The sequence below is a fragment of the Sus scrofa genome, chromosome 1 (assembly GCF_054392235.1).
Source record: "Sus scrofa isolate SSC_HxYL_T2T_F1_AM1 chromosome 1, Sscrofa_HxYL_maternal_Yorkshire_Landrace_v2.0, whole genome shotgun sequence".
NCBI lineage: Eukaryota > Metazoa > Chordata > Mammalia > Artiodactyla > Suidae > Sus > Sus scrofa.
The window spans coordinates 264533124-264555758 of NC_139383.1; the positions used below are offsets into that span (position 1 = coordinate 264533124).

General features: G+C 37.5%; 1 protein-coding gene across 6 annotated transcripts in view; it reads right to left on the bottom strand.

Annotated features, from left to right (window-relative positions):
• The window catches only part of LOC110256075 (uncharacterized), a 103503-nt gene that overhangs the window by 67869 nt on the left and 12999 nt on the right, over positions 1 to 22635 (bottom strand). The gene's annotated exons all lie outside the window — the stretch shown is intronic.

Consider the following 22635-nt stretch of genomic DNA (forward strand, 5'->3'; position numbering starts at 1 on the left):
TTATAAAAAATATATATATCTATATATAAGAAAAAATAAACCAGTATGGATAAAACAAGATTATACAATATAGGTTCTGATGAATATGGATGTTTAAATAAGGAAAGAATTAACACAGATAAGCATGGTAAAAGAAATGATTGCACTGAGACAAAATTCATGGTATAATCAAAGATAAAGATACAAAAAGTACATGATATGACAGACCAATGACATTAGCTCAAATATATGTCTTTGGAAAGCAGAGGTAGGTAAAACAAGAAAAATGAAATGGGATCATATAATAACAAATTCTGACAAAAAATGTCATATAGTAGGAGATAGAAAAATTGAAGTTTTCTGTCATAGTAGCAACATGATAAATATGTGATTTTTAGATGAAGTACTTGCTAATTTCATCTAAAATGGATAATAGAATAAAGCAATCAAATTCAGTAAGAAAGTATAATATAAATGATATGGGCCTGGATTAAGATAATACATAAGAATTCAGTATAAAAGTAAATCTAAAACAGAAGAAACAAAAATATACGGACATTGATTATGAGGAATTTTTACAAAATGAGGTTCATAAAGATGCTTGGTTTCCAGCCAAGAAAGTTAGAACTAATAGTGGTGCTAAGAGAGGAACAAATAGCGCCAATAATAGTGGTATGAATGACAGAAATACTGGAGAAGGAAAAAGAGACTACTTAGAGAAAGTTGGTGACTTCACATTTCACCATATTGAGTTTATAAAGTAATTTATTAAAGTGAAGTGAGACATTCAAGTAGTGATCTACTTTAAGCAGGGAAAGTATGGAGAATTCAAATGAGATATGTAAAGGGAAAAAGACATATCAGGGAATTAATGGCATGGAAGGACTAGTTTTAGGATATAGGATGCATGGATTGTTTGGGATGAAAAATAAACAAGCAGAAAATAAACCTTAAAAGGACAAGCATTTGTGTTAGGGAGGAAGTGAAACTAATGAAAAAGCCCTTGCAAAGAAATTAGAACAGAAAATAACCTGGTGATGTCACAAAAGCAAAGACAAAATATCAAATGAAGCAGAACATTTAGAATATGGAAAGGACTAAGTTTCTATCAGGAAAGAATTCAGAATTCAGGGGTCTCTTCAAAATAATTTTAATAGAAAAACAGATGATAAGAGTCTAAATTCAAAAATTAGGGTAGAATTGACACTGTTAACTATGAGTACAAAAAGTGTGGTAATGAAAAAAGACTAAAATTAAAATGTAAGTAAAAATTAAAATATTGTTACACAAATGTTTTTTTAAAAACAAGAAAAACTTTTCAACTTCGAAAATTAGAACAGGGAGAGGCTGAATTATGAAATAATCATTAAATCAAGGTCCTAAAACAAATAGAAAATAATGGAGTCTAGGGTACAAATACAGAGATTCACTAACAAATGAAAGAGGGCCATCTCTTACTGGGAGTTAACAAAAACATGTGAGATGGATAAAGATATGTAGAAATGAAGGTGAATGTCGAGCCCACTAGATGAACTGTTTTATACATGGATAAGAGGAGGCTCTGCAGAGTGGACACTAACCAGCATTTCTAAATCTACCACCTAGTACCAATATTGTTGGTACCACCATCACAACAGACAATTATTTACAAGGATTTCTAGCTACTTGGTTGTTAACCTAGTTGTCTGATTTGTTCTTCACTAAGTATTTTGTGACGTTTCTCCATTCTTCCCTCTGTTATCTATTAATACGATTCTTTCTACTTAGAAGATAATGTCTGTTTTAAAAAGTTGATGCTTGGATTCTTGGTGAAGGATATGTGCTTGCGTGTTTACCATGGATCCAGAATTGTTCCTAAGTTGTGTTCAGGAAATCTGAAATGTAGGAATATTGATGCTGCTAAGGCAACATAATAAAGTCATCTGTGTACAATGTTTTGAAGAAAAAAGCAATCACATCTTTAATAATAAAAGAAATATTTTATCTCAATGAACAAATAAAATTAAAAATCTCTGGTCACTAACTCAAAGTATAGATCAGATAAACCCTTGTAAATCCCATAATGCCAAACATTTTGACATTTAGAGAAGAAGCCATGGTGATCTATAGTAATTACAAAGCTATACTTAACCCATGAGACAAGGCTCCTACACTTGTTATCACTTCCCTGTACAGTATCTGAAAATGGTCTGATTCTTTTCATTACCACTATGTAAAGTCCCCTGGAACAGCCTTCGATGCCTGGTTCCTAGAACATCAAATACTTGCTTACTAAGGGATCATTCATTCAACTACTTATGAAAGAAAGAGTAAAGCTAACAACTTAAAATAACAAAGTAGAAGGCTAGAAAGTTCAAAGAGGGTTCAGGGTTCTAAAGTTCTAAGTTCAAGACTGTCCAAAAGCACTTATTTGGTGCCTACTATGTACCTGTTGAGAGTATACAGAAGCAATGCTGAAGTTTCCCTACAAAAACACTGAAAATAAGAAATCTATCTATATTTACATAAACTATAAATATAAAAATATGAACTCAACCAAAGAAATAATAGAAAGTGTATAGATATGATAAGGAGGTACTACATAAATGGACAAGGTTATAATCCTATTGATGGTAGCAATACATATATAAAGAAGTATGGATCAATCAAAAGTAAAGCAATGGTGGGGAGACGGGAGTAAGATGGCAGAATAGAAGGACTAGAGCTCATCTTCTCTCATAAAATCAACAAAATTACAACCAACTGCTGAACTACCTTCAACCAAACAGACAGCAAGCTATCAAAAAAGATATCCTACTCCAGAAGACAAAGAGGTGACCACATCAAGGTAGTAGGAGGTACAATTACATGATGTAAGCAACCCCACACCCGCTGGGTGGGCAGCCTATAAACTGGAAAGTAACTGTATCACAAAGACTTCCTTATGGGAGTGAGCATCCTGAACCCCACATCAGGTCCCCTTGCCTGGGGATCTGTTATTGCGAGAAGGAGCCCCCAGAGCATTTGGCATTGAAGGCCAGTGGGGCTTGTGTGCAGGTGCTCCATGGGACTGGGGGAAACAGAGACACCATTCTTGAAAGGCACACATAGGCTTTCATACGCACTGGGTCCCAGGGCAAAGCAGAGACTCCAAAAGAATATGGGTTGGACCTGACTGCAGTTCTTGGAAGATCTCCTGGGGAAAGAGAGGATGACTGTGGCTCATTGTGGGGGAAGGACACTGGAGGCAATGGTCTCTGGAATAATCAGCAGCATGTGTTTTGGAAAAATCTGGCCCCACCCTTCAGTGCTGAGAAGCCCCAGGCCAAGCAATAATCCACCCATCAGTAAAACAGGCTGCCTAAAGTCTCCAGGCACACAGCTGCCTCTAAACTTACCAGGGACAAAGCCCCACCCACCAGAGGGAATCAACTCCAACCAGTGGCCTCCCTCCCATCAGGAAGCCTACACCAAGTCCCAGTACCAACTTCAGCCACAAGGGGAGCAGACATCAGAAGCAAGAGAGGCTCCAACTCTATTGTCTGCAAAAAGGAGACCACACCAAAAACCTATAAAAATGAAAAGGCAGAGAACTAAAACTCAGATAAGGGAGCAAGAAAAAACACAGAAGAACAGCTAAGGGATCTGGAGATTATCAACCTCCATGAAAAAGACTTTAGACTGATGATAGCGAAGTTGATTCAAGACTCTGGAAAGGATTCCGGATTAAGATGGTGGAATAAAAGGACTGGAGCTCAACTTCTCTCCTAAAAACAACAAAATTCACAACTAAAGGCTGAGCAATCTCCACCCAAATGGACTGGAAACCTTAAAAAAGATATCCTACTCCAGAAGAAAAAGAGGAGGCCACATCAAGAGGTAGGAGGGGCGATTTCACAATATAAACAACCCCATACCTCCTAGGTAGGAAGCTCCACATACTGGAAACTAACTGGTTCACAGAGACTCACCTACAGGAGTGAGAGTTCTGAGCCCCACATCAAACCCTCATGTGTGGGGATCCAGCACTGGGATAAGGAGCCCCTGGAGCATCTGGCATTGAAGGCCAGTGGGGCTTGTGTGAGGAGCTCCATGGGACTGGGGGAAACAGAGACCCCATTCTTAAAAGGCACACACGGACTTTCATGTGCACTGGGACCCAGGGCAGAGCGAGGTCTCCATAGGAATCTGGGTCAAACCTGACTACAGTTCTTAGAGGACATCCTGGGAAAACAGGGGTGAACGTGGCTTGTTGTGAGGGAAGGACACTGAAAGCAAAGCTCTCGGGAGTATTCAGCAGCTGCCTTTCTCTGGAGGTGGCCATTTTGGGAAAATCTGGCCCGACCCATCAGTCAGCTGCTGAGAAGCCCCAGGGCAAACAACAATCCAGGTGGGATCACAGCCCCACCCCTCAGTAAGCAGGCTGCCTAAAGACCCCTCAGGCACACAGCTGCCTCTAATCCCATCCAGAGACTAAGCCCCACCCACCAGAGGGATTAGAATCGGCTCCACCTACCAGGGGGCAGGCATCAGCCCCTCTCACCAGGAAGCCTACAGCAAGCTCCCATACCGACTTCAGCCACAAGGAGGGCAGACACCAGAAGTAAGAGATGCTACAACTCTATTATCTGTAAAAAGGTCACCACACCAAAAACCTATAAAAATGAAAAGACAGAGAACTATAACTCAGATGAGGGAGAAAGGAAAAACCCCAGAAAAACAGCTAAGCAAGGAGGAGATTCTCAGCCTCCAAGAAAGACTTTAGACTGTTGATGCTGAAGATGATGCAAGACATTGGAAATAAACTGGTGGCAAAGATGGATAACTTACAGGAAACACTGACCAAAGAGATACAAGATATAAAACTTAAATAAGAAGAGATGCAAAATACAATAACTGAAATAAAAAATTCACTAGAAGCAGCTAACAGCAGAATACAGAAGGCAGATGAACGAATAAGTGAGGTGGAGGACAGATTAGTGGAAATTACAGATGCAGAACAGAAAAGAGAAAAAAATTGAAAACAAATGAAGGGAGTCTCAGAGAACTCTGGGACAATGTTAAACGCACCAACATCCATATTATAGGGGTGCCAGAAGGAGAAGAGAGAGAGAAGGGGACAGAAAAAATATTCCAAGAGATAATAGTCAAAAACTTCCCTAACATGGGAAAGGAACCACTCACTCAAATCCAGGAAGCACAGCGAGTACCATATAAAATAAACCCAAGGAGGAATACACCGAGACACACATCAATCAAACTAACCAAAATTAAAGACAAAGAGAAAATCTTGAAAGCAGCTAGGAAAAAGAAATAAGTAACATACAAGGGAATCCCAATAAGGTTATTGGCAGATTTTTCAGCAGAAATTCTGCAGGCCAGAAGGGAGTGGCATGATATACTCAACGTGATGAAAGGAAAAAACCTCCACCCAAAATTACTCTACCCAGCAAGGCTCTCATTCAGATTTCAAGGAGAAATCAAAACCTTCACAGATAAGTGAAAGTTGAGAGTTCAGCAATACTAAACCAGCCTTACAACAAATACTAAAGGTACTTCTTTAGGCAGAAAAGAAAACAGCAACAGGAAACAAAAATTCCACAAATGACAAGGCTCACCAGTAAAGGTATATATACAGTAAAGATACGAAATCATCCATGCACAATTATACCACCAAAATCAGAAATCATGAGAAGAGGTGGGTGCAAATGCAGGACACTGGAGATGACCTTGCAATTAAGAGAACAACAACTTAAAACAATTTAATATACATATAGACTCTTATATCAAAACTTCAGAATAACTGCAAACCAAAAATCTACAATTGATAACAAACAAGGAATCTCTGGAGAAGAAATATATCTCAGCGTAAATAAGTGCATAATCCACCATGAAGGGGGTCATCTGACATCATTCTTGGAATGCTGAAGTCTCCTTAGATCTGATTCTGATTTCCTCTCCATCAAAGAATTTATGATAATTATAATTAAATAATGCAACTTTATAATTAAATAATACAGTTCTACAACTGTATTATTAATAACCATTTCTCTCCAAGGTACAATGTAAGGTCTATAATGTCTTGTTTATCTCATCACCTAGAATGGTGTAATGCCTATATTGAAGAATCAATAAGATGTAACAAATTGTGGGGACATATTTATATAGTTACACTGTTTTTTAACCAATTTATGCATTTTATATTTTACTTATTTTCAGAGGGTGTATTATTTTTGTTATTCTTACCAGTTAAGTTATTCTTTTTATTATGCTATATAAAATATTTAATGGTATATAAGGCTTTCTTCTTTATAAATTTTACTTGCACAATATACACAATTTTAATATAATGCTAATATTTAAAGAAAAATTGAAATGTAGTACATAATACTAAATAGTAAAGATGAAAGCCATACAAAATGGGATAAAGTATAGAATAAATCTCTTATTTGTCTCAGCACATCTTGCATTTCTCTTCTCCAGAGGGAGTCACTTAATCTGTTTCTTAAGATCCATGATATAATAATCTGTGTGAATGTAATTGTGTTTAAATGTATGTATTTTATTTCGTAAAAAAATTAAATTAAAAAAAAGACACTGGAAATAAACTGGAGGCAGAGACTGATAAGTTACAAGAAACACTGAGCAAAGAAATATAAGATTTAAGGATTAAGCAAGCAGAGATGCAAAATATAATAACTGAAATAAAAAATTCATTCGAAGCAACCAACAGCAGAATACAAGAGGCAGAAGAACAAATAAGCTAGGTGGAGAACAGATCACTGATGTGTAATAAAAAAGAGAAAAAAGATTGAAAAGAAATGAAGACAGTCTCAGAGAACTCAGGGACAATGTTAAACACACCAACATCTGTATTATAGGGGTGCCAGAAGGAGAATAGAAAGGGCCATAAAAATATATTAAAAGGTAATAGCCAAAAACTTCCCTAACATGGGAAAGGAATCACTCACTCAAATCCAGGAAGCACAACCAGTACTATATAAATAAACCCAGGAGGAACACCCCAAGACACATATTAATCAAATTGACCAAAATTAAGGACAAAGAGAAAATACTGAAAGCAGCTAGGGAAAAGAAACAAAAACATACAAAGGAACCCCAATAAGGTTATTGGCAGATTTTTCATCAGAAAAATATATATACTGGAGTTCCCATCGTGGCGCAGTGGTTAACGAATCCGACTAGGAACCATGAGGATGCAGGTTTGATCCCTGCCCTTGCTCAGTGGGTTAACAATCTGACGTTGCTGTGAGCTGTGGTTTAGGTTGCAGACGCAGCTCAGATCCCACATTGCTGTGGCTCTGGCATAGGCAGGCAGCTACAGCCCCGATTCAACCCCTAGCCTAGGAACCTCCATATGCCACTAGTGTGGCCCAAGAAATGGCAAAAAAAAAAAAAAAAAGAAAGAAAAAAGAAAAAATATATACTTAAAGTGATAAAAGCAAAAAACCTCCAATAAAGATTACTCTACCCAGCAAGGCTCTCATTCAAATTTGAAGGAAAAAATCAAAAGTTTTACAGACAAGCAAAAGATAAGAGAATTCAGCACCACTAAACCAGCTTTACAACAAATACTAAAGGAACTTCTCTAGGCAGAAAAGGCCACACTAGAAACAAAAATATTACAAATGACCAGGCTCACCAGTAAAGGCATACATACAGCAAAGGCAGGAAACCATCCACAAACAAATATGTTACCAAAAACAGAAATCGTGAGAAGAGGAAGGTACAAATGCAGGACACTGGAGAAACACTTGCAATTAAGAGACCAATAACTTAAAACAATCTTGTGTATATATACTCCTATATCAAAGCTACAGGGGAAAAAACACTACAGGGTAAATGCAAAACAAAAATGTACAATAGATACAGACACAAATAAGAAAAAGCAACTCAAATACAACATTAAAGATAGTCATCAAACCACAAAAGAACAAAAGAAGAAGGGAAGAAAAAAGACCCACAAAAACAAATCCAAAAGAGTCAATAAAATGACAGTGAGAACAGACATATCAATAATTACCTTAAATGTAAATAGACTAAATGCCCCAACCAAAAGACATAGGCTGGCTGAATGGATATGAACACAAGATCCACATATATGCTGTCTTCAAGAGACCCACTTCATTTCCAGGGTCACATACAAATTGAAAGTGAGAGGGTAGAAGGAAATATTGTATGCAAATGGGAAGCAAAAGAAAGCTGGAGTAGCAATACTTACATCAGACAAAATAGATCTTAAAACAAAGTATATTATAAGAGACAAAGAAGGACATTGCATAATGATCAAAGGATCAATCCAAGAAGATGATATAACAATTATAAATATATATACACCCAACATAGGATCACCTTAATATAAAAAGCAACTACTAACAACTTTAAAAGGACAAATCAACAAAACACAATAATAGCAGGGGACTTTAACACCCCACTTACAGCAATGGACAGATCATCCAGACAGAAAATCAACAAGGAAACACAGGTCCTAAATGACACATTAGACCAGATGGATTTAATAGATATTTATAGAACATTTCATCCAAAAGCAGCAGAATACACATTCTTCTCAAATGCACATGGAACATTCTCTAGGATTGATCATATCCTGGGCCACAAAGCAAATCTCAGTAACTTTAAGGAAACTGAAATCATATCAAGCATCTTTTCCAACCACAACGCTATATAACTGGAAATCAACAACAAGAAAAAAACTGCAAAAAACACAAACACGTGGAGACGAAACAACATGCTGCTAAACAACCAATGCATCACTGAAGAAATCAAAGAGGAAATTAAAAAGTACCTAGAAGCAAAATACAACAAAGACACAACACTCCAAAACCTATGGGATTCATCAAAAGCAGTTCTAAGAGGGAAGTTTATAGCAATACAAACCTACTTCAGCAAACAAGAAAAAGCTCAAATAAACAAACTAACTTTACATCTAAAGCAACTAGAGAGAGAATAGACAAGACCTGAAGTTAGCAGAAGGAAAGAAATCATAAATATCAGAGCAGAAATCAATGAAATAGAAATGAAGAAAACCACAGAAATGATCAATGAAACTAAAAGCTGATTCTTTGAAAAGATAAACAAAATTGATAAACCCTTAGCCAGACTTATCAAGAAAAAAAGAGAAGACTCAAGTCAATAAAATTAGAAATGAAAAAGAAGTTACGACAGAATCACAGAAATACAAAGACTCATGAGATGACTACATGCAACTATATGCCAATAAAACAGACAACCTAGAAGAAACGGACAAGTTCTTTAAAAAGTACAATCTTCCAAGACTAAACCAAGACAAAATAGAAAAGATGAATGGACTAATCACAAGTACTGAAATTGAAACTGTGATAAAAAAAAACTTCCAACAAACAAAAGTCCAGGACCAGATGGCTTCACAGGCAAATTCTATCCAACATTTAGAGAAGAGCTAACACCTATCCTTCTGAAACTATTCCAAAAAACTGCAGAGTAAGGAATGCTCCCAAAATCATTCTATGAGGTCATAGTCACCCTGATACCAAAACCAGACAAAGATACTAGAAAAAAAGAAAATTCCAGGCCAATATCACTGATGAACATGGATGCAAAAATTCTCAACAAAATACTAGGAAACCAAATCCAACAATACATGAAAAGGATTGTACATCATGATCAAGTGGGATTTATTCCAGGGATGCAAGGATTATTCAATATTTGCAAATCAATCAGTGTGATACACCACATCAACAAACTGAAGAATAAAAACCATATGATCCTCTCAATAGACACAGAAAAAGCCTTTGACAAAATCCAACATCCATTTCTGATTAAAAAAAAAAAAAACCCTTCAGAAAGTGGGCATAACGGGAACCTACCTCAACATAATAAAGGCCATATATGACAAACCCACAGCTAACATCATTCTCAATGGTGAAAAGCTGAAAGAATTCCCACCGAGATCAGGAAGAAGACAAGGATGTCCACTCTTGCCACTACTCTTCAACATAGTTTTGGAAGTCCTTACCACAGCAATCAGAGAAGAAAAAGAAAAGGAATCCAGATTGGAAAGGAAGTAAAACTATCACTATTTGTGATGACATGATACTAAACCTAGAAAATCCTAGAGACACTACCAGAAAACTGTTAGAGCTCATCAATGAATTTGGTAAAGTCGCAGGATAAAAAATTAATACACAGAAATTGACTGCATTTCTATATACCAACAACCAAAGATCAGAAAGAGAAATTAGGGAAACAATCCCATTTACCATCACATCAAAAAGAATAAAATACTTAGGAATAAACCTACCTAAAGAGACAAAAACCTGCACTCTGAAAACTATAAGGCACTGATAAATCAAAGATGACACAAACAGAGAGAAAGACATACTATGCTCTTGGATTGAAAGAATCAATATTATCAAAATGACTATACTACCCAAGGCAATTGACAGATTCAATGCAATCCATTACCAAGGACATTTTTCACAGAACTAGAACGAAATAGTTTAAAGTTTTTTTGGAAGCACAAAAGACACAGAATAGCCAAAGCCATCCTGAGAAAGCAAAATGGAGCTGGAAGAGTCAGGCTCCCTTACCTCAGACTACACTACAAAGCTACAGTCATCAAAATCATATGCTACTGGCACAAAGACAGAAATATAGATCAGTGGAACAGGATAGAAAGCCCAGAATTAAACCCATGTACCCACAGTCAACTAATCTATGACAAAGGAAGCAAGAATATACAATGGAGAAAAGAGCCCCTTCAATAAGTGTGCTGTGAAAACTGGACAGTTACATGTACAAGAATGAAATTAGAATACATTCTAACACCACACACAAAAATAAAATCGAAATGGATTAAAGACACAAATATAAGAATGGATACTATAAAACTCTTAGAGGAAAACATAGGCCACACTCCAACTAAACCACAGCGATATGCCCTCAGATCCACCTCCTAGAGTAATGACAATAAAAACAAAAATAAACAAATGAGACCTAATTAAATTTAAAAGTTTCTGCACAGCAAAGGAAACCCACAGAATGGGAGAAAATATTTGAAATGAAGCAAGTGACAAGGGATTAATCTCCAAAATTTATAACAGCTCAATACCAAGAAGAAAAAAACAGCCCATTGAGAAATAGGCAGAAGACTTAAACAGACAATTCTCCAAAGAAGACATACAGATGGCCAAAAAAATACATGAAAAGATGATCAACATCACTAATTATAAGAGAAATGCAAATCAAAACTACTATGAGGTACCACCTTACACCAGCCAGAATGGCCATCATCAAAAAGTCTACAAACAATAAATGCTGGAGAGGGTGTGGGGAAAAGGGAACCCTATTAAAATGTTGGTGGGAATGTAAATTGGTGCAACCACTGTGGAAAACAGTATGGAGAAAACTAAAAATAGTATTATCATTTGATTCAGCAATCCCACTTCTGGGCATCTATCCAGAGAAAACCATGACTTGAAAAGATACATGTACTCCAATGTTTACTGCAGTCCTATATACAATAGCCAAGACATGGAAACAACCTAAATGTCCATCAACAGAGGAGTGGAAAAAGAAGATGTGTTACATATACACAATGGAATATTACTCAGCCATTAAAAGGAAAGAAATAACAGTATTTGCAGCAACAAGGATGGACCTAGAAATTATCGTAAGTTAGTCAGACGGTGAGACACCAACATCATATACTACCACTTACATGTGGAATCTAAAAAAAGGACACAATGTATTTCTTTGCAGAACAGATACTGACTCAGAGACTTTGCAAAACTTATCGTTTCCAAAGGAGACAGGTTGGGGGTGAAGGGAGGAGCTGGGGGTTTGGGATGGAAATGCTATAAAATTGGGGTTGGGATGATTGTTGTACAACTATAAATGTAATAACATTCATTGAGTGAAAAAAAGAGATTAGTAGATTCCATCTCAAAGAGAATGATTTAATTTTATTTAAAAAAAGTAAAGTGATGGTAACAGGACACAGAAAAAAAAGTGCTAAAGATGCAAAAAATGGCAGGTTTTTCCTACTCATACATAATCTGGAAGAAAAGAGACTAATGCCAAATACTAGGTAGATTTTTTTTTTTTTTTGGTCTTTTTGCTATTTCTTGGGCCGCTCCCTCGGCATATGGAGGTTCCCAGGCTAGGGGTCCAATCGGAGCTGTAGCTGCCAGTCTACGCCAGAGCCACAGCAACGCGAGATCCGAGCCGCGTCTGCAACCTACACCACAGCTCACGGCAACGCCAGATCATTAACCCACTGAGCAAGGGCAGGGACCGAACCCGCAACCTCATGGTTTCTAGTCGGATTCGTTAACCACTGCGCCACGACGGGAACTCCTAGGTAGATCTTTTTATCTCAGTAAGTAGGTAGAGTTTATTGAGGGGCTAGAACTAGTAAGATCATCTAAACACATTACATATTTACAAGGCAATAGAAATAAAAATAAACAAATGGGACTAATAAAACTTACAAGCTTTGGCTCAGCAAAGAAAACCATAAACAAAATGAAGAGACAACCTACAGAACGAGCAACATATTTGCAAACACAGCCAACAAGAGCTTAATGTCCAAAACATAAAAACAATTTCTACAACTCACAACAAAAACACAAATAACCTAGTTGAAAAATGGGCAGAAGATCTAAACAGACATTTCTCCAAAGAAGATACACAGATGGTTTAAAAAAAAAAAAAAAAAACATGAAAAAATGCTCAACAGAGCTAATTATTAGAGAAATGTAAATCGAAAGTACAATGAAGTACCACCTCACACCGGTCAGAATGCCCATCATTAATAAGTCTACAAACAAATGCTGGAGAGGGTGTGGAGAAAAGAGTACCCTCCTACACTTTTGGTGGGAATATATATTGGAACATATATTCAACCACTATGGAAAACAGTATGGAGGTTCCTCAGAAAACTAAAAATAAAATTACCATATGATCCAGCATTCCCATTCCTGGCATATACTTGGACAAAACTGTAATTCAAAAAGATGCATGATGGAGATCCCGTCGTGGCTCAGTGGTTAACGAATCTGCCTAGGAACCATGAGGTTGGGAGTTCAATCCCTGGCCTTGCTCAGTGGGTTAAGGATCTGGCATTGCCGTGAGCTGTGGTGTAGGTTGCAGACGTGGCTAGGATCCCGAGTTGCTGTGGCTCTGGCGTAGGCCGGTGGCTACAGCTCCTATTGGACCCCTAGCATGGGAACCTCCATGTGCTGCAGGAGCAACCCTAGAAAAGGCAAAAAGACAAACAAAACAAAACAAACAAAGAAATACATGCAAAAAAAGAAAAAGAGAAAAAGGAGTTCCCATCATGGAGCAGTGGTTAACAAATCTGACTAGGAACCATGAGGTTGCAGGTTCGATCCTTGGCCTTGCTCAGTGGGTTAAGTAAGGATCCAGTGTTGAAGTGAGCTTTGGTGTAGGTTGCAGACGCGGCTTGGATCCCATGTTGCTGTGGCTCTGGTGTAGACTGGCAGCTACAGCTCCAATTGGACCTCTAGCCTGGGAACCTCCATATGCCACAGGAGCAGCCCAAGAAATGGCAAAAAAAAACAAAAAAAAAACAAAAAAAACAAAAAAAAAAAACATGCACCTGTGTATTCAAAGCAGCACCATTTACAACAGTCAAGAAATGGAAAAAAACCTAAATATTCATTGATAGATGAATGGATTAAAAAGATATGGTACACATATATGATGGAATACTCAGCCATCAAAAAGAACAAAATAATGCCATTTGCAGCAACATGAATGCAACTAGAGATTATCATACTAAGAGAAGTAAGTCAGAGAAAAACAAATGCCATATGACAGCACTTATATGTGGAATCTAAAATATGGCACAGTTCCTGTTGTAGCTCAGCAGAAATGAATCTGACTAGTATCCATGAGGACGAAGGTTTGATCCTTGGCCTCGCTCAGTGGGTTAAAGATCTGTCATTGCCAGGAGCTGTGGTGTAGGTCGCAGATGTGGCTCAGATCTGGCATTGCTACTATGGCTGTGGTGTAGGCTGGCAGCTACAGCTCCAATGTGACCCCTAGCCTGGGAACCTCCATATGCATGCATGCAACCCTAAAAAGACAATAAAATATAATAAAGTAAGGCACAAATAACCTATCTGCAAAACAGAAACAGACTCAGAAACACAGAGAACAGGAGTTCCCGTTGTGGCGCAGTGGTTAACAAATCCGACTAGGAACCATGAGGTTGCGGGTTCGATCCCTGACCTCTCTCAGTGGGTTAACGATCCAGTGTTGCCGTGAGCTGTGGTGTAGGTTGCAGACGCGGCTCGGATCCCGCGTTGCTGTGGCTCTGGCGTAGGCCGGCGGCTACAGCTCCGATTGGACCCCTAGCCTGGGAACCTCCATATGCCTGGGGAGTGGCCCAAGAAATGGCAAAAAGACAAAATAAATAAATAAATAAATAAATGGGAAGGGAACAGACTTGTGGTTGCCAAGGGGGTGGGGAGAGGATGGACTGGGAGTTTGTGGTTAGCAGACACAAACTATTACATTTAGAATGGCTAAACAACAAGGTCCTACTGTATAGCACAGGGAACTACATCCAATCTCCTGAGACAGACCATGATGGAAAAGAATATATATGTTAAAAAGAATCTATATGTATGTATGCCTGAGTCATGCTTTGCTGTACAGAAGAATGTGGCACAACATTCTAAATCAGCTACAACATCAATAAGAACATTTTAATTAAAAATGTATAATTAGAAGTTCTGAACCTTAAGAACTAAAATGAAAGCAATTTAATAAGCTAAAAAAATACGAATAAGGAGTTCCCATCATGGTTCAGTGGAAACGAATCTGACTAGGAACCATGAAGTTGTGGGTTTGATCCCTGGCCTTGCTCAGTGGGTTAAGGATCTGGCATTGCCGTGAGCTGTGGTGTAGGCTGGCAGCTACAGCTCTGATTCCTAGCCTGGGAACCTCCATATGCTGCAAGTATGGCCCTAAAAAAAGCAAAACAAAAAAACAAAACAAAACAAAACAATAAAAACATTACATATTTTCATCACACCATTAACTTCCTTTGGTATTTAACTCCACACTTGCCAGGCAAAATTAGGATTAGAATTTTGTTTTCTTTTTTCTTTATTTCCTGCCAAATAATATAAAGATATGAATTCCTTGATAGTTCTAGATCTCGATGTAATATAAATCCACTTTCTGTTTAACTCATTAGTCATTATAAATTGACATGGATGAATCTATCTCTGCACTGACTTCAAATTTCTGAATCTGCAAATATGAGGATAAGACTCTAGATGATGAGGCATTCACCAAGATAACTGCCACAGTGAGATTCCTCAGATGTCAAACAGCTAATTGACTTACCCCCAAAATGTTGATATCACTGTCTGCTGCCATATTTCACACTGCAATACAACTTCCCTTGTGCTACCCTCTTTAGACAATAGAAAAGATAAAACAGATACAATTCTTGTTATTAAAATATGGGTCCTCTATTTGGAAAGAAAAGTTTAATGGAGACTTGGATGAGTTTGAAAACAAAACAATCAAAAAGCTCTAGAGAAGTGACAAACTGACACTTGAGGATATACAGCCACTTTTCACCAGTAGGAAATAAACTTACCAATTCTGGCTGAGAATCCAACATTGACCCCTCACAGAAGGCCACTCAAGAAGGGCAAAGAAACAGTACAGATTTTGGCATTTACAAGTGGCTGAAGTAGCAAAATTAGGGACAGAAAAGACCTCAAACATGACCAGATTCTTCCCAAAGAATTTGGGTTTTTCTTTTGGCCACGCCCAGGGCATGCAGAAGTTCCTGGGCCAAGGACTGAACCCATGCCACAACAGTGACAATGCCAGATATTTTCACTTACTAAGCTGCCAGAGAACTCCAAGAATCTGAATTTTCAAGCTGTATAACGTGGCGGCGGGGGGAGGGGGTCTGAAGAGTTAGGCTGAAAACCTCTGAATGTCAAAAGTAAATCTCCCACAATTTTTCAGGGCTGAGGAGACAAAGAGCTGCCACATTTTCAACTGAGTGCTCAGGAGGGCCACATCCTAGGAAAAGGAGTAATCAAGAGGTAAAATAAATGTTATCAAAACTGCAACCTGGGGAGTTCCCATCAAGTGGCTCAATGGTTAACAAATCTGACTAGGAACCATAAGATTGCAGGTTGAATCCCTGGCCTCGCTCAGTGTGTTAAGGATCTGGTGTTGCCGTGAGCTATGGTGTAGGTTGCAGATGCAGCTCAGATCCCGAGTTGCTGTTGCCCTGGCGTAGGCCAGCTCTGATTAGACCCCTACCCTGGGAACCTCCATATGCCACAGGTGAGGCCCTAGAAAAGATAAAAACAAACAAACAAACAAACAAACAAAAAACCCCTGCGACCTAGCACTAACATAGCTTGGCTGAGATGACCCTATCTACTTTAAAAGAAAAGAGAGAGAGAACTTTTCCTGGTAAAAGATGACATCAACTTGAAACTCTATGGTCCTTTTATCATGATGACAAGTACATAATCAAAACTTAGCAGACATACAAAACGTCAGTACCACTGACCAGGAATCAAGAGAAAACAAGATAGAAAGATAGACAAAGTAGAAAAAGAATGAAAAACTTTAATAGCAATTTGGAATCAACCAAAAAGGAATCAAATAAGCATTCGGCACAGTATACCTGAAATTAAGAACTCAACTGGATTGGTATAAAAACAGATTGGGCAAACAGAAAGATCAATTAAAAAATATGCAAATTGAAGCACAGAGTTTAAAAAAAAGACTCTCAGTGATAATTTTTTTAAAGGATTAGAAAATGTCACAGCCAAGAGGAGTCTAGAAAGACATTATAACTAAACGTAACATGGTATCTTGGGTAGGATCTTAGAACTGAAAAAAATAGACATTAGGTTAAAAACTAAGTTAATTTTAATGAAGTGTAGACTTTAGTTAATGATAAGTATCAACCTAGATTCATTAATTGTGGCAATGTAAAAACGAATGTAAGATGTTAGTTGGGAAAACTGGCTATGAAATATATGGGAATTCAATGTACCATTTTTGCAATTTTTCTGTAAATCTAATACTATCCTAAAATAAAAAAAGGTTCTCAATGAAAAAAAAGATTTCATTGTATTTCACTTAATGTTCTGTTTCACTTCAACAATTTTTCTATAACTTATGTTTTTCTTTTTTCTTTTTTTTTGTCTTTTTGGTTTTTTTTTTTTGGGCCACACCCATGGCATACGGAGGCTCCCAGGCTAGGGGTCCAATCAGAGCTGTAGCTGCCAGCCTACACCAAAGCCATAGCAATGAGGGATCCTTAACCCACTGAGCGAGGCCAGGTATTAAACCTGCAACCTCATGGTTACTCGTCGGGTTCATTAACCACTGAGCCACAACAGGAACTCCTATGTTTTAATTCTGACCGTTAAATTCTTTTCATATATCTTTTCATATAAGCTTATCTCTTTTAGGATCAGAGCATAAGAAGCTTATAAAACCTACTCAAAAGATTAAACATGTATATAACAGGAGTCTCAAAACAAAAGGTAAGAATAGGAATAACATAGTAATTGAAGGAATAAGGATGGAAGATATTCCCAACTGGTGAGTTATAGATTCAAGAAGTCCCAAACCATAGGAAACTAAATTCCCATTATTTATTTATTTATTTTTGTCTTTTTGTCTTTTTCTAGGGCCGCACCCACAGCACATGGAGGTTCCCAGTCTAGGGGTCTAATCGGAGCTGTAGCTGCTGACCTACACCAGAGCCACAGCAACATGGGATCCGAGCTGTGTCTGCAACCTACACCACAGCTCACAGCAACACCAGATCCTTAGCCCGCTGAGTGAGGCCAGGGATTGAACCCGCAACCTCGTGGTTCCTAGTCGGGTTCGTTAACCACTGAGCCATGATGGGACCTCTAGGAGGCTAAATTTAAAGAAAAGCATACCCAAGGATATCACAGCCAAACTTCTAAAATAAGAGACAAAGAGAACAATCTTAAAAGCATTTTATGAAACAGGTGCAGAAACTTCAAAGCAGCAAAATTCTGCTGACTTCTCAAACTGAAAAATCCATGTTTTTGAATGAACATACTCAAAATTTAAAGATGCTGTTCTCTCCAGTTGTGAATTGAAAGTGTACCCACCCAAAAAATACACACACACACACACACACACACACACACACACACCTCCTACCCCCTAGTATATCATAATGTGACCTTATTTAGAAATGGGATCACTGCAGATGTAAGTTAAGAGGAGGTCATATTGCATAGAGTAGGCTCCAATCTAATATGGCTGGTTTCCTTACAAGAAGATGATCATGCAAAGACACAAAGATACACAGAAAGAACACCATGTGACAATGAAGGCAGAGATTAAAGTTATGCTGCTGTAAGCCATGAAATGCCAAAGATTGCAGCAAACCATCAGAAGCTGGGTAGGATTCCCTTATAGGTTGTGGAAGCAGCCTGGCATTGCCAAAACCTTGACTATAACTGTGGGGCAATACAATTCCATTGTTTTAAGCCATCCAGCCTGTGGTACTTTGTTACACCAGCCCTGTGAAACTAATATAACCCCAACTTAATATATATAACATACATTTTTGAAAAAGAAAAGAGATGCAGATGAGGGAAGATTTGTCCATACTGGATATCAAAACATACAACTATGTTAATTGAAAAAGTATATTACTAAAGTAAGGACAGACTGAAGGATAACAAAGCAAAATTGAGTCTAGAAAGAGCCTATTTCTTTTACAGGGACTTAATATATGATAAACAGGGCATTTTGAATATTTGGGGAAAGGTGGAAGTTCAACAAATAATTTGGGGCAACTGGCTTATCCATCTAGGGAAAAAAAAAATTTATCACCACTTTCTTATAAAAATAACTATGGAGTTCCCATTGTGGCTCAGCAGTAACAAACCCAACTAGTATCCATGAGGAGGTAGGTTCAATTCCAGGCCTCACTCAGTGGGTTAAGGATCTGGTGTTGCCATGAGCTGTGGTGTGGGTCGCAGTCGTGGCTTAGATCTGGCATTGCTGTGGCTGTGGCACAGGCCAGCAGCTACAGCTCCTGTTAAACCCCTAGCCTGGGAACTTCCATTTGCTGCAGGTGTGGCCCTAAAAAGCAAAACAAACAAACAAACAAAAAACCCAAAAAAACAAAAAACTGTAAGTGAATTAGACATTAAAAAATAAAACTATCAAACAACCAGAAAAATATCAGACTATTTTTATAATCTTGCTGTGAGAAAGTCCTTAAAAATATATTCAACCTGGAGGTTATAAAGGAGAAGACTCTCAGACCTGACTACACAAACATATAAGGCAGTCAACAAAAAAGAGAGAAGTCATATTGGGAATAAATATTTGTAACTGATAAAACAGAAGTACTCATTAGTTATACAGAGCTTCCAAGTTCCCGTCATGGCATAGCAGAAATGAATCCAACTAGGAACCATGAGGTTGCAGGTTCGATCCCTGGCCTCACTCAATGTGTTAAGGATCTGGCGTTGCCGTGAGCTGTGGTATAGGTCACAGATGTGGCTCAGATCTGGCATTACTGTGGCTGTGGCACAGGCCAGCAGCTACAGCTCCAATTAGACTCCAAGCCTGGAAACCTCCATATGCCACAGGTGCGGCCCTAAAAAAGGACCAAAAAAAGGACCAGAGTTTCTACAAGTCAATTAGGAAAAAATAACGTAATAAAAATATGGACAAAAAATATGATCAAGAAAAACTGAGAGAATTCAGCACCACTAAACCAGTTTAAAACAAATGCTAAAGGAAGGAGTTCCCATCGTGGTGCGGCAGAAACAAATCCAACTAGGAACCACGAGCTTTCGGGTTTGAGCCCTGGCCTTACTCAGTGGGTTAACGATCCAGCATTGCCATGAACTTCTCTAAATGGAAAAGGCCACAACTAGAAGTAAGAAAAGTACTAAATGGGAAAGCATAAAGGCAAATATACAGTAAAGGCAGGAAATCATCCTCACGCTGATATCAAAACCAGTAATTGTGAAAGAAGGAGTGTACAAATGCAGGATATTTGAAATGCATTTTAAATTAAGATCTCGGCAACTTAGAGCAACTTAAATATAGTGACACATGCACACAGAGAGAGACTGCTATCTCAAAATCTTGTGGTAACTGTAAACAAATTATAAAGAGACACACACAAAAAAGAAAAAAGCCAAGCCCTGGCCTAGGAACTTCTGCATGCCACTGCCAAAAAAAGAAAAAAAAAAAGTAAAGAAGAGAGAAAGGAATCCGAACACAACTCTAACGATAGTCATCAAATCACAAGAGAACAAAAAAAGAAAGGAAGAAAAATGACCTACAAAAACAAACACAAAACAATTAACAAAATGGCAATAAGAAAATAAATATCAATAATTATCTTAAATGTAAATGTATTAAATGCTCCAACCAAGAGATAGGTTAGGTAAATGAATACAAAAATGAGACCTATATGTATGTTGTGTACAAGAGACCCACTTCAGATCTAGAGACACATACAGACTGAAAGTGAGGTGATGGAAAAAGGTATTCTATGAAAATGAAATCAAAAGAAAGCTGGAGTAGCAACTCATATCAGACAAAATAGACTTTAAAATAAATATTGTTATAAGAGATAAGAAGGACAATATATAATGATCAAGGGAGCAATCCAGGAAGAAGATGTAACGATTATAAAGATATACACACCCAACACAACAGTACCTCAATATATAATGCAAATGTTAACAGACATAAAAGGAGAAATCAACAGTAACACAATAATAGTGGGGGACTTCAACGCCTCACTCACATCAATGGACAGATCATTCAGAAAGAAAATTCATAAGGAAACACAGGCCTTAGATGATGCATTGGGCCAGATGGACTTAGCTGATATTTACAAAACATTCCATCCAAAAGCAGCAGAATATACATTGTTCTCAAGTACATATGGAACATTCTCCAGGATAGGTCACATTTTGGGCCACAAATCAAGCATCAGTAAATTTAAGAATTAAAATCATATCCAGTATCTTTTCTGACCATAACACTATGAGACGAAGAATCAACTACAAGAAAAAAAACTTCAAAAAACACAAACATGTGGAGACTAAACAACATGCTACTAATGTACCACTGTACATTACCAATGTATACCAATGTATCACTGAAGAAATCAAAGAGGAAATTTAAAAGTACCTAGAAGCAAATGACAACAGAGACCCAACACTCCAAACCTATGGGACACAGCAAAAGCAGTTCTAAGAGGGAAGTTTATTGTATTGTATTAAGCAATACAATCTCAACCTTACCTCAGGAAACATGAAAAATCTCAAACAACCTATCCTTACACCTAAAGCAACTAGAGAAAGAACAAACTAAACCCAAAGTCAGTAGAAGGAAAGAAATCAGAGATCAGAGCAGAAATAAATGAAATAGAGACAAAGAAAATAATAGAAAAGATCAATGAAATGAAAAGCTGGTTCTTTGAAAATATCACAAAATTGATAATTCTTTAGCCAGACTCATTAAGAAAAAAAGAGAAAGGGCTCAAATCAATAAAATTAGAAATGAAAAAGAAGTTACAACTGACATCATGGAAATATAGAGGACAACAAAAGACCACTACAAGCAACTATATGCCAAGGAAATGGACAACTTAGAAGAAATGGACAAATTCTTAGAAAGGTAAAACCTTCCGATATTGGCCAAGGAAGAAATAGAAAAAAAAAAAAAATACGAACGGACCAATTACAAGTACTAAAATTGAAACTTGGATTTTAAAACTTCCAACAAACAAAAGTGCAGGACTAGATGGCTTCACAGGTGGATTCTATCAAACAGTAAGAGTTAACACCTACCCTTTTGAAACCGTTCCCCAAAACTGCAGAGGAAGGAACACTTCCAAACTCATTGTATGAGGCCACTCTGATCCCAAAACCAGACAAAAATACCACACAAAAAAGAAAATTATAGGTCAATATCACTAATGAACATAGGAGCAAAAGTTCTCAACAAAATACTAGCAAACCAAATCCAACAATATATTAAAAAGATCATATACCATGATCAAGTGGGATTTATCCCAGGGATACAAGGATTTTTCAATATCTCCAAATCAATGTGACACACCACATTAACAAATTGAAGAATAAAAACCATATGATCATCTCAATAGATGCAGAAACAGCTTCTGATGAAATTCAGCATTTATTTCTGATAAAAAGCTCTCCAGAAAGTGGGCATAGAGGGAACCTACCTCAACCAAATAAAGGCCATATATGACATACACACATGTAACATTATATTCAATGGTGAAAAGCTGAAAGCATTTGTTCTAAGATACAGAAACAAGACAAGGACGTCCACTCTTGCCCCTTTCCAACATAGTTTTGGAAGTTCCCATGTCAATTAGAGAAGAAAAAGAAATAAAAGGGATCCAAATTGGAAAAGACATAAAATTCCACTGTTTGCAGATGACATGATACCATAAGTAGAAAATCCTAAAGATGCTACAAGAAAACTACTAGAACTCACCAATGAATTCAGTAAAATTGCAGAAATCAAAATTAATACACAGAAATCTGTTGCATATCTACACAATCACAAGGAAAGTTTGGA